Source organism: Hipposideros armiger, unplaced genomic scaffold (assembly GCF_001890085.2).
Source record: "Hipposideros armiger isolate ML-2016 unplaced genomic scaffold, ASM189008v1 scaffold_381, whole genome shotgun sequence".
NCBI lineage: Eukaryota > Metazoa > Chordata > Mammalia > Chiroptera > Hipposideridae > Hipposideros > Hipposideros armiger.
The window spans coordinates 1493275-1507784 of record NW_017731731.1 but is presented as its reverse complement, the minus strand read 5'-3'; the positions used below and the strand labels follow the sequence as shown (position 1 = coordinate 1507784).

General features: G+C 41.8%; 1 protein-coding gene across 1 annotated transcript in view; it reads right to left on the bottom strand.

Annotated features, from left to right (window-relative positions):
* The window catches only part of TIAM1 (TIAM Rac1 associated GEF 1), a 412279-nt gene that overhangs the window by 253242 nt on the left and 144527 nt on the right, over positions 1–14510 (bottom strand). The window lies entirely within an intron of this gene.

The window sequence follows — 14510 nt, the reverse complement described above, 5'->3', positions numbered from 1 at the left end:
CACCAGCAAGCACAAAGGCCACCGCTAAAGTGCATTTGGAATTTTTAAGGGATAAACTTCGAAATCAGTTGTTCAAGAGACTTCTAAGTTAGCTATTTTGTAAAGCTGATAGTGTTTGTTTGAATGTTGATTATCATAAAAGGTCACTTAAGAAGCAATTTTAATGGAAACAAGCACTTGGAATGCCCTAAATCGTCCGTCTCTATCATTAAAACATATAACAACCGTATGTCCTACATTTTCCAGGCTCACTCCAACTTCATGTTTTATTACATTAAATTAATAAATTGACTTATACTGATTTGTTAAACTCTTTTCTTTTTTGTTTATATTTTCCAAATGTTATACAATTGAGCATGTTTTTCTATAACCAGAAAAAAGTAAAACTTCATTAACTATTGATGTATGTTACATATAAATGAATGTATGTGTATACATATCAGAGCCACATAAAACTCTACACATGGATGTTTATGGTGCTTTTATTAATAACTGCCAAAACTTGGAAACAACCAAGACGTCCTGCAGCAGATGAATGGCTAAATAAACTAGGGTGCATCATATAATGGAATATTATTTAGCACTAAAATGAAATGAGCAATCAAACCATAAAAAGGCACGGGAGAACCTTAAATGCATATTACTAATGAAAGAAGCCAATCTGAAAAGGCTACATAACTGGATGATTCCAACTATAAGACATTCTGGAAAAAGCAAAACTTCAGAGACAATAAAAAGATGAGTGGCTGCCAGGTGTTAGGAAGGAGGGAGAGATGAGGTGGCGCACAGAGGATTTTTAGAGGAGTGAAAGTACGCTGTATGACAGACACTATAATGCTGGATACATATCATTAGACATTTGTCAAAACTCACAACACCAAGAGTAAAACCTAGTGTAAACTAGGGACTCTAGGTAGTAATGACGTGTCAGTGTAAGTTCACTGTAGTAAGCATACCACTCGGGGGTAGGGGAGTAGGTGTTGATGGTGGGAGAGGATGGTCATGGGGGGGTTGGGGGAGAGCGACGGCCAAGGGGTATTGTGGGAACTCCCTGCACTTTCTGCTCAGTTTTGCTGTGAACCTAAAATGATTCTAAAAAAATTAAGTCTATTCATTTACACACACGAGCACACTTGCCAGAACACACAAGTAGATACAGGGCTCATGTCTTTGATGACTTGGCTGCCAGCACTGAGCAGTCATTCCCTCCCTCCCGCTGCTTCCTCGTCCATAAGTCTTGTTTTCTTCTTCTGTGGTAGGGAGTAATTTTAGTTCCTACCCACAAGCTCAGACATTATTTCAAAACGAGTAAGACTGAGCTGTCTGGAGATGAGCCCACTTCTCAAAGGGCTACTTCTAGTGAAGTGATAAATGGTCCAACATACAGAAGCCACCGGCCGGGACAAGGCGCGCACGCCTCTGCAAGTGATGTGACAGTAAAGATGGTTTTCACCCCAAGAGCAGCGGAGAAAACTGGACAAGATGAACCCTCAGGGGCCGGAGTTACCTAAACATAGCAAGTCACCAGATATGGCAAAGAGGCCAAAAGGAGGGCCATCCCGTGTTTCTACGACAGGAGAACTTACTGTTCAACCCCAACTGAGAAAACAGATGTGGTTACATTTCTCTACAGAAATGGACTTTCGTAGAGGACATCAGAGTAGTAAAAGGTGCTAGATGTGAGAATAAATATTGACCAAAACATCTATCTTGGCTGTCAGCTGAAAATTTTTATTACACGAATCTTGAGAGGTTACCAAAAGGACGAGAGATGCATGGAATTCATTAACGGCTATCTGTGAAAGTATATCCTAATTAGGAAAACACCACGCTACATGCCTGAGTCAGCACCCCAGAGGAGAGAACCTGGTCAGAGCGGGGCACCCTTATGAACGGAAAGAAAATAAGGCAGTCTAGCAGCGTGAAAACAAATGGTGGCGCATTCTCCCGCTAGACATAAAATTCAACAGGAATAGGTATTTTCTCCTTAACGGCTGTGAAATTGATTGGGATCTAGGCTAACAGAGGTCCCAAGCGTGCTAAACTAAATTAGAGCAAGTTCTATAATTACAGCTAGCACTTAATTATTATATGATGGGATTTGTAATCAAAGTACCAGATACGCTTTATTCCATCTTCTCTGCAAAACAGGTCTAACAAATTCCCTTAAGAGTAGTAGAACAGCCAGTTTTGTGGCTCAACTTCTGTCGCTTCCGATTGCACATAAAATCCAAACAAGAAGCTCCCGCATGTGATGGTGGCCTGTGGCCTCATCCCCTGCTTTTTCTTGCCTTTCCCACACAAGCCTCTCACAGCTCTTCGACACATCCCTAGCTCCCTCTGCCTGTTCTTTCCCGAGATTTCCACAAGACTTGCTCCCTCCCTCCGTGCAGATATCCAGGTGATATCACCTCAGAAGTATTTCCAGAACATTCTATCTCATAGAGATCCACTCCCCACCCCATGTCCAGCCTCTTACCCGACTTGAGTCATCATCCCATTATCACTGACACTTGGTTTTTACTATGTCTCCCCCTGGAGTGTCAGCTCCATGGGAGAAGAGAGTTAAACCACCATATTCCCATGACATCTTTTAGGTCCCATAACACTCCCTGGCTCTGAGCTGGTCCTCAGTAAAACAGTTAAATTAAAGGGAAAAAAAAATAATATTTTCTGTCCTACCAGCTTTTTATGGTAGGTAGAAACCAAAGCAAAGAAATCATTCAATCACGGTATATATAAAAAGAACAACATGTTCACAAGACCAGCGTTAAGACCAGACACACAAGGACCTGCATTCGGTTCAGCTAAAACTCCATGATCTTTAAGGCAGCATCTGAAAGGTAACGAAGAGAAACTAAGAGCGTTGAGGCACGGTGTTCAGCTCCTAAGAGACATCAGCTCTTACCTAAGACCTATCATGCCCACTTATAAATGCCACTTTATAAATGACAAAAACTGAGGCAGAGAAGCTGGCTTGGCCAAAGCCACACACACAGTACTGAATTCCTACACAGGTCTCTGCCTCAGAAAGCACTGCTAAGGATCCATGATCTAATCTGCTTGCTTTCTTCCTTTATCTCCTCCCCTTTCCCTCCCACTTCCCCCCCCTCCCGTCTTTTGCAAAAACTTCAAAAAAACTAGAGCTCAATATACAAACACCTTTATACCTGCCACCCAAAATGAGCACATTACATTTGGTTAGATTAGCTCCAGAGCACCTCATTTTCCACCAGAAACTTTAAAATTGCCAAGACAGCTCATTCTCATCTTGTCTAAAAAGAACCAGAAATCCTATCACCTATTCTCTTACTCAAAGTTCAGACAAAGAAACTGTTTTCAAACTATAGTTATGTAAAAATAAAGGCATTCCTCGGCATCAATATGGAGTCAGTATCCCCAGCTTTGGAACATTCTGTTAACAGCCTGAATACCTTAACCTCATCTTGTGGATCTCAATGTGGTGACTTTCAAAGTATTACGAGCACATTGACCAAAGAAGCGCTTGGTTTAATAGAAAGCCCAAAATTCCCTGCCAGAAATAAGATGACAAGACAAAGCCTTGATGAAACCTCGTTCACATTCCAATTTATGGCTGTCCTCTCTGGCTCCGAGCCACCACTTTACGTTCTAAATGTGTTAAATAGGGGGTGGGGGTGGGGTGTCTTAACCCTCAAAGGCAGCTCTGTGCAAAACAAACCTCTCTATACAGAAAGAAACTCTTTCATTCCATTCCAGAAGTCAGAATGTGAAGATGCCGGGCTGCTTTCTGGCAGGGAAAGCGAGCGAACAAAAAGAAAAGGAAGGGAGAGAGAACTCAGAAGGGTCAGAGGCAACAGGTTTCAACACTGACCGTTTACTGAGAACAAAGGGACTGCACGCTTTTCTCACTGCCAACGTATAGCATGGATGCACCATAAAGTGCCTGAGAAAGAGCTAAGCAAGCTTCAGCCTGCCTCTGCGCAGACATGCACGCATTCTCAGCACCTCCCATTGCAATGGCAGGACATGCCCAGTGTGCCGTCTTCCCTCTAACCTCCCGACTGCACCCAGAATGGGACCCTGGGTCACAGGAAGTGCCTGATCACTGCAAGCAAATGTCAATCTTCAGAGCAGAGAAAATGGCTTTGTTCTTTAGAACCAGGGCTTAGATTGGGTTGAAATGACCACATAAATTCATTAACTTGAAGTCTCAAAGGAAGCACCTGTTTTCAGAATGCCGTGGAAAACTTTTAAACAATCTTACTTTTTATGCCATCCTTCTGAATGAATAACTATGGAGGAGACGGGCCTGAGGGAGACCTGGCCAGTTCCCCACACAAGGGTAACAATGAAAAGGTGCACGTTTCTTATCAGTTGCATTTGTATATACCAATAATAAACTATCGGAAGGAGAAATTAAGAAAACAATTCCATTTACAATCGCTTCAAGAACTATAAAATACTTAGGAATAAATTTAACCAAAGAAGTAAAAGACCTGTACTCAGAAAATTATAAGACACTGAAGAAAAAAATAAAAGAAGATACAAACAAATGGAAAAACCTTCCATCCTCATGGATAGGAAGAATTAATATAGTTAAAATGTCCATACTGTCTAAAGCAATATATGGATTCAATGCAATTCCTATCAAACTACCTAGGGCATTTTTCACAGAAATAGAAAATATAATCCTAAAATTTATATGGAACCAAAATGACTCCGAATAGCCACGGCAATCCTGAGAAATAAGAACAAAGTCGGAGGTATCACGTTACCAGACATTAAAACATGCTACAAGGCTACAGTAATCAAAACAGTATGGTACTGGCATAAAAACAGGCACATAGATCAATAGAACAGAGTAGAGAGCCCAGAATTAAATCCCGGCATATACGGGCAGTTAGTCTATGACAATGGAAGCAAGAATTTACCCTGTGGTAAAGATAGTCTATTTAGTAAATGGTGCTGGGAAAACTGGACTGACACATGCAAAAAAATGAAACTGGACCACCTCCTTACGCCATATACAAGAACAAACTCAAAATGGATCAAAGACTTAAATGTAAGACCTGAAACCATAAAACTACTAGAAGTAAATATAGGGAGTAAATTTGCAGACATTACCTTGAGCAATATTTTTACTGATACATCCCCGTAGGCAAGGGAAGTAAAAGAAAAAATGAACATATGGGACTACATCAAACTTAAAAGTTTTTTCACAACAAAGGAAACCATCAATAAAACAAAAAGGAAGCCTACTGAATGGGAGAAGATATTTGTCAATGAAATATCTGATAAGGGGTTAATATCCAAAATTTATAAAACACTCATGCAGCTCAACACCAAAAAAACAAACAACCCAATTAAAAAATGGGCAGAGGATATGAAGAGACATTTCTCTAAAGAGGAAATACAGATAGCCAACAGGCATATGAAAAAATGTTCAGCCTCACTAATCATCAGGGAAATGCAAATAAAAACCACAATGAGATACCATCTTACCCCCGGTCAGGATGGCTATCATCAATAAATCAACAAACAACAAATGCTGGCGAGGTTGTGGGGAAAAGGGAACCCCGGTGCACTGTTGGTGGGACTGCAGGCTGGTGCAGCCACTATGGAAATCAGTATGGAGGTATCTCAAAAAACTGGAAATGGAACTACCTTATGACCCAGCAATTCCATTCTTAGGTATTTATCCAGAAAAACCCAAGATATTAATTCAAAAAAATATATGCACCCCTACGTTCATTGTGGTGCTATTCACAATAGCTAAGACTTGGAAACAATAGAAATGCCCATCGGTAGACGACTGGATTAAGAAACTGTGGTACATTTACACAATGGAGTATTACTCAGCTATAAAGAAAAAGGAAATCGTACCATTTGCAATGATATGGACGGACCTAGAGAACATTATGCTAAGTGAAATAAGTCAGTCAGAGAAAGACAAATACCATATGATCTCACTTATATGTGGAATCTAAAAAACTGAATAAATGAGAAATGTAAACAGAAAAAAAAAAGTGCAGATTTCTTGAGGAAACCACCACTTAATTTGAATCCACCAAAAATGAAAGCTAATAGAACCCTTGGAAGTAGCTCACATCTTTCCTATTCTTCCCCTCATTCAAACACCTGAGCACGTGGCCAGGCACCTGAATACGTGGTGGAAGTGAGATACTGCTGCACGCAGGACTCTACCATCCTCACTGCAACATTCAAGTTCCCGGGCCTGAAGATTAGGTGATGTTCCCTCAGTGAGGTAGAAAAATGATGACCAATTACAATAACGAGGGCACCAGCCATTTGGGGGGAACGATTCAGTGTAACATGAAAATATGGAGCTGATCGCTTATCCTGTGTCGCTGATGGAGGAAGGGAAACGCATGCATCAGCGTCTCTCATCACCCAGCTCCATGTCTTCTCAAACAATTAAAAGGTACTCTTTGCCAGGACTAAAAAGAAATAGCAAAGCCAAAGTGAATTCCACAACATGAAATTGGGTGCTTTACTCATTAATACTAACTACGTATGATAAAGAGTACTAACTTTCTATCCGATTTACAGAGATCTTCCTTTAACATTTAGATATGACAGTGAAGCTTGCTCCCACAGATATACATATGATTCGTCTATAAAGCACTGAAGTCATCTTTTATTCTGGCTTGGATGAGTTCTCTCTTTAAAATTTCAAACAACGGGTCCTTAAATTCTTTGTACCATCTCAAACTGTAACACATTTAGGGTACATAATAATGTAAGTGCTCAACAAAAAATAAATTAAAGCTTAGGTCAATGACATTGAATCATTGTATATTATAGTGCTTCAAATCCCAATGCAAAAAAGGAAATTGCTTCTTTGAATTCATTAGGGGGGAAAAAACATTTCCTTCCATCTAAAAGAGCCCACCTCCAAAAATTTCTATTTCTCACAGCAAAAGTTGCAAAATGTGAAAGTTTTAAAAATGGAGGATTTTATGTCTTGAGGTATATGTTACAGCACAAGAGATGAGTAAACCCTAGCAATTACAAAGAGGTGTTATCTGAAATTGTCCAAACTTAAATTCAATATGACATTTAGGGTTATTAAAACCCATTAAGATTTTTAACTTTGATTTCCTAAAAGCAAAATGAGTTACCCCCTGCACAAGTAGGAATGTCCTTTCCTGAATCATCAAAGCCAAGGTATCAGCTCATAAAGGTCTCTCACAAGTTTTATTTATCCCTTTAACTCAAATAAAGCTCATTTAACATTTGCCTTGAAAAGCAGACCTTTAGCAAAGAGCGTTGACAGGTTCATTGATTTTGAAGTACTTGCACACACATGCACTCACCTACCCTAATTTTCAAAAGACAAATAAGCCCACCTGTGTGCTATATGGCCCTATCTAAAAACAGGCTTAAATTTTCATAGAACTGGAAGGAAATGGAAGGATACCCCCCCCCCATTTTTTATTTATAAAGTAGAGGGTGGCAGCACATACTGAAATATAAGCTCTAGGAGGACAAGGTCTTTGGGCATTTTGTTCACTCTTATATCCCAAGGGCCTAAAAAGTACCTTTGAATATATTATCTCATTGGATCCTCATGATGAGATGGATGCTTCCTTATTCCACTCTACAGATTAGGAAACCGAGCTTCAAAGAACTGAGTTACTGAGGCGACACAGCTAGTTAGTGGGGAAATGTGGCCGTCGGGTCTTCCTCACCCCTCTTCTCCTTCTTGCCACTCTGTCACTGTACCCCCATCATCCACTGCCTTCGACATACCACAGAAGCCTTGGCTGTATAACTGAATCTCTGCATGATGAGTATTTTTCTTTTAAGCCAAAGTTAAGAACTCAAAAAGTAAACAAGTACATATATTGGGTTGTCAGCAAAGTCATGACGTATTGTTTTCTCTGTTTCTCATTGCAAAAATGCTTCATGACTTTTCTGACAACCGAATAGAAAGACAAATTCAAATGCATGTATAATTTAATTCAAAGGCATGAGTTAAAAAATTGTTTAATTAAATATTGACTGGTGATGTCATGTATCCAACAACCCATTTTTAATTACTGCTAGCAACCAACTCTCCACTGCCAACAAACACACTATAGCATTTCAGCACCTCTTCCTTATTCTACTGCCTAGACCTGAAATTCTAACTAGGAAAAGTTGGAGGCCAAAAGGAATGGGCCCTAGTTTCCTAATGCAATCTAGAGCCAAATATAAACAATGGTAAATTGTTCCTTGATTGGGATACGGTAGCCATGCCAATCATTGCCTCCCACCAACTCTGCCTTCTTGAGAGCCAGCCAGGACAAGTCTGGGACCACTCTGAGTACACATGACCCTTCACCCCAGCAACAGCTGGGTGGGCCAGAGGTCGGTACATGGCTCAATACAGGCCATACAGACTCTCACTTAAAATTTTGGAACTGAGAGGCTGGTAGACTAAGGCAGTTATCTAAAAGAAAGATTGCGTGGTATTGGGCTGGAGCAAGATGATACCACGTCAAAGGCATTTGGCAAACGGTAAATCTGGGCATCTGAGAAACCAGAGGTAAAGCAAGAAAGTCAGTCTGCTAGTAGAGGCAAGAGAATAGCAGAAAACAGCAAAACTGACAGACGACGTGGGCCTCTGAAGAATGTGAGAACGGCGTCCCCTCTGGGCCCTCTGACTGCCTCCCGCACACGCCTGGCTCTGGCTACCCACAGCATTTTCTGCGTCCGTTCAGGAACACCATTTTTTAATATTTATTTATTTATGTATTGGGGAACAGTGTGTTTTTCCAGGACCCGTCAGCTCCAAGTCAAGTAGTTGTTTCAATCCAGTTGTGGAGGGTGCAGCTCCGCAGCCCATATGGGGATCAAATCAGCAACCTTGGTGTGATGAGCCTGCGCACTAACCATCTGAGCTACCCGGCCACCCCAGGAACACCATTGTTATAGGCGTTTATCTGAGAATTTCTTTCCATTTCATTATAACCAAATGATCCCAACGACATAGTATTTCTCCTCCTCGTTACCACCCTACTTCAAAAGATGACTGAAAAACTTATTTTCCTGAGGTCTCAGAGATGACATATCCCCACAATGTCACTGACAATGTAAAGGGGTCATAATCACAGACCATTCCCAACATCCTTAAAATCCCAAAGGCGACCATGAGTCAGAAGAATTTTAAATAGTTATTCTAGGTGTTAACAGTGAAGTATAAAAGATGAATAACTTTTTAAAATTTTGGTACTACAGGAAAACAAAAACTCTCCACTGCTCTTTGAACATGAAAATCTACCAAGCTCTCAGGCTGTTTTAATGCTGTTTCCAGAGAGAACTACAGAACAAGGCCAGCCTGAGTCGTGATAGCCTTAAATTAAACAATTATCTATCATGAATTAAGCCTTATTTGTTTCAAATACACATAACGTACAAACAGATGCCTGGTTAAGAACATAAAGAAGTGAAGCTAGAATAAGGAATAGCGTGAAAATTGCAGGAGGCAGAGGAACAGAAATCTCATATGCCCTAAGCATCTTACTTGATACCGGGAGAGAAGAAGGAAAAGTAAAAAAAAATGAATTAGACAGTCCCTGCCCTCAAAGAATTCCTAGTCTAGCTGAGCCAACAGGCACCCCCACAAATAGCTCAAATCCAGGGCAGATAGTGACAGAGGCTAATTGGAAGTCTCAGCAAAGTGTGATGGGATCACAGAGGCAGGAACAATTAATCGCAGTGAGCCAGGCAGATGACACTTAGCCCCAACTCCTACAGGGCTGTCATTTTAACAGAAAATCCACTCTAACAGTTATCATGCAATTGCACCCACGATCTCTGAGTCCCCGTCAGTCCATACCCTTTATATGATTAATCAAAATCCCTCCCTTTTCCAGGGATAACAACATCTGTTTATCATTCCCTCTGAGAGCTCCTAAAATGACACAATGACCTTGAAGTATTCTTTATCTCTAGAAAATATCCTCCCTCTGAAAAGGCAACCAAAATAAAGATAATATCCCCAAAGAGTTCAAGGCCATAAATGAAAATAACCCAGTGGCTTGGTTTCTATTCCATAACTCAGCTGCTGGAGTTCACCTCCATTCAGCTGTTTGCTGTATTTAATAAAAAATAAAAAAAAACTTAGGCGAACAGCATTAAACTAAAAAATCCTGTGTCTGTGAAACATGTATTACAGCCTTAGTCAGAGGTTCTCCTGCCCATCAAGAAACACTGGTCAAATTATATACAATAAGTCTTAGCCAAAAAACAAACAAACAAACAAACAAAACCCAAGTACATGTAAAAACTGGTGAAACGCCAGTATGATCTGTAATTTAGTTAATTGCATTATGGCAATTTCAATGTCCTAGTTTTGATAATGCACCATATAAAGTTAAGCAAGATGTCACCACTGGGTGATAGGTACACAGGGGCCTCTCTGTATTAGTTTTCAACTTCTTGGGAGTCTGTACTTATTTAGGTTGAAAAGACAAGCCACTTATCACATAGACAGCTAGCTGTGCAGGGCTTTGCCCACATCTAGCAGTTCCCGTTTCCTCCTAGAGTCTAATACTTTGATATTAAACCTCAAATCTTTCAGACACAATTCTGCCAACACATCACCCCAGTCCTGGGAGGAACGGCTAGTGAGGGTCATTTCCACCAGAGTGCACACTCCCCTCAAGGAGTCCAAGAAAGTTAATTTCCTCAGCCTAACCGTACCACGGGCCAGTTCCCTACTGAGCTCCTCGCCTGGCCCTGCCACTAATACCCCTCCCCAGAACATTCCCCCAACACACACATGACACTGAGAAATAGCACAAACCAGCAGACTCACTCCCCCACAAAACGCATCTCCATCTTCTCAAAACCTTACCTGGAATGAACCTCAACCAGTTTGGCCATAAAAGTCTAAAGGACTGGGCTTCTGTGGAATTCAAAACACAAGAGGTCCTCAAAGAGATTCTCAAAGATACACACCATGCAAGCCCCCTTGGAGATCACCGCCTTAGCAGCTCATTATACAGCTCGTTTTCTACCCACCCCCACTCCACCTCAAAGTGTCCAGTCACGCAAATTGAATTCCATGGCTTAAGAGTTACAATCCCTAAAGAAAATGTTATCGCCCCTGATATTGGCATTCTTGAACAGTATCCAAGACAAAATCCAGGCATCTCTATAATCTATTCAACTTCTGAGAACTTTCATACTGGGCCTATAGCTCAATGACTAAGAACAAAGAGTGTGATGCTAGAGGGACCAAATTCCTCTAGCATCCCTCTGGATGCATATCCCACCATTTACTACCGGAATAACCTTGGGCAAGTTACTTCCATTTTCAGTGGCAGTTTCCACTTGTAAAGTGGAGATAATAATAGGATTAGGATCCTGCCACACAAGATTCTCATGAGGATTTAAATAAGTGAATACATGTCAAGAGTTCAGAACAGTGCCTGCCATGTAGAGAGCACCTTTAAAGTGTTGTCTATTATTATAATTACAGGAAACTTGCTGTCTATTATCAATATTAATGCAACAAACCACTATTCTTATTATTAATTAGGTAGACTTTTATTGAGCACCTAGATTCCAAACTTTAGGAATCCAAGACAAAAGAAGGTGCCATTATTACTCTAAAGAATCTACATATAACCAAATATGGGGACAGAGAAGGATCAGACTGTGGTCCCCAGCCCAAATACTTTTTTTAGCTTTTAAGCTGAGTGTTGTATGAAGAACCTGTGAGTCACAGATGGTGAGGCCCTGAGATTGAGAAATCTAAAGGTTTAGACAAAACCCCAACTGGGCAGACCTGTGAAAGTCACAGTGGTATGTCTCGCATGCCCCTCCCTCGTTCACCTTTCACCGTAAAAATCAACAAATTCCCCAAAACACCGCAAGGCCTCTCACAAAGCCTGCCCTGTCCAACAAGTTTTTCAAGTTCTGCAGACAATTCTTTTAAAACGCCAGCCACCCCAATAACACCGAAACTACTGGCCACACCGTTCTTTTCCCAGCTGGTCCCTCTCCTGCAGAGGACATGCTCATTGTCACCCACCGCTGACATCCCTGGGATCAAGAGAGGGATTCCCAGTAAGGGAACGCCTTATGGGGAGGCAGAGTTTACAAGGCTGACAGACGGGGTTTGCACAAAACAACTCTGAGAAGAGGGATCCTTGTGGTTTCTGAAATGTTGCCAGTCGCACAAAGGAAACTTGATGCGTGATTTTCAAGCCGGTTTTATAGAAATGATTCCAAATCCCTAAGTTCAATGAAGCCAAAATTGTAAATAATATTAACATCCCTGGAGTTGTATAATATTATTTATTATGATTCCTTGTGGCACCCCAAAAGTCTCTCATCCTGGGCTCACCGAGCACTTTATTAAGTTACACACCACCAATGGGGTTCACAGATGATGCAACCCAAACAAGGACAAGTCAGAGTCTTGGCCGAAATCCCACAACTTGTAAGTGTAGCCCTGACGGACCCGGAGGAGCTATGCAGTCCCAAGCCCTATTGCTACCACTGGTGCTGGGTAGGACCAAATGGATGATACCCTGGAGAAAAAGGGGCAAGTCCATGGCTGAAGCCACCAGGAACAGGCTCCAATTCCAAGGTCAAGGTTTTCAATACTCTCTTTACAAATGAGTCACTTACACTCATATTAATCCTGAAAAGGACTCAATGAATAATTGACCCACCTAATATGAACAGAGACATAAGTAAGAGCTTCTCCGAAATTTGCACATTGCATTTTTGACATATCCCCCCCTTCCAGAAAAGAATCCTAACTTAGGGCCCAGACATCAGCTCTGCTAAAGACCTAGAGTTTATTTCCAGGTCATTCTGGATACTTTGGAAGCCCATAGGCATTCTGTTTATGTGTCTGTCTAGCATTCTTTTGTTTACATTTGAGTTATTTTTACATTTGTGGCCAAAACATTGTATCAACTATCTGTTGCAATCACAAATAAAAGAAATGAGAATTTGTCAACTGAAAATTTAGGTCCACTGATATCAAATAGTCATCTTGTCATTGAGAGGACCCCCAGATAATGAAAGGGGAGAGCTGCTCAGGCACGTGAATTATCCTCTTTCATAAATTAAAGTTCAAATGAGGGACTCTCTTTACTGAGTCAGCTAAAAGGATTCAAAATTACAAAGAGCCAAAACTCAACTCTGAAACAGTCTTCCTGTTTACAGTGAATAAATTCCCAAAATGCAGAGGAATTAGATTTTAATGAGAATCTCTACTATCATGCTATTGCTCAACAGCATTTTGGCTAAACGACCGTAACCCTTTTTAGAACTTAGAAATTCTGACACAGTAATCAACCCGATGCAGACCAAATTACTGTTGTTGATATACAATCAGCTTTATTTTCCACCTTATAATCATTCCTTAGTTTAGTTCCATTTTGCAGACACTAATGAATGGGTTCACTGTTTATCTCTTTCCCACCAGGCCAGTGGTTCTCCAAGTGTGGTCCCCAGAACTGCAGCGTTAGCATCACCTGGGAACGCATCACCTGGGAACGTTAGCATCACCTGGGAACGTTAGCATCACCTGGGAACGTGTTAAAAGTGCAAATTCTCAAGCCCCACTGAAGACCTACTGAATCAGAAACCCTGTGGGGGTGGGGAGTGGGGAGGGGTGGGAGGGCTGATCTTCAGTTTAACAAAGCTTCCAGGTCATTCTGAGGCATGCGAAAATTTGAGTACCACTGCTCTGGGCCAGAGAAATGCCACCATCCTTGTCACTCAAATGCCCCCTAGCCTTCATCAGGGTGGTGGTCCTAAAGATGTCTCAAATGTGTTGCCTTTTCCACCCACCCATGTCCTTCACCCCCCCCTCCCACATGTCAGAAACTCAGACTTTCTTCTTTCTTGGGTCTCTCCGGAAATCTCAAAATCAGGTTGTCCCTCACAGGTTGTCCACCTCTGCCCCAGCTACTGCGCCCACATCTCTCTAGGTTGGTGGAGGTTCCATGGTCCACTGTCACTCTGCCCCGATTGACTACTTGGAGGCTGAGCACATTCGTCCTCCACTCTTACCTCCACGCATGGACCACCGCCACACCCCTCCCTGGGCCTCACTCCCCTCCCTTCTGAAATCACAACCCTGCCCCTCTCTCCCCCTCTCCCCTTCTCCCCTTCTCATGGGGCCTTGCTGCTGTCTCAGGGCTGTAAGACACATCTGGCCCCCACCAGGCCTCCCTCATTGGTGGGGAAACTCAGCTGACGTCCTTTAACTGAAAGCTATAAGCCTGGTCCCAAGAGCAATGAGGTTAGGGGAGGGGGTGAAGAGTTAAGGAGACTTGTTTTTAAGCAGGATTTACAAAGGCTGGTGATTTCCTATGAGAAAGAAAAGGAGATCCAAGTTTTCCCAGCACTATACAAGGCAGCCAGAGACATTCCAGGCACATCCTGCCATGAAAACTGACTGAGGCAGAGCCATTAGGGTCGGTAGAAGGCAGCACAGAGGGCATAGGAGAGAATGTGTGTCAGAGGGAGAGAGAGACAGAGAGACAGAGAGA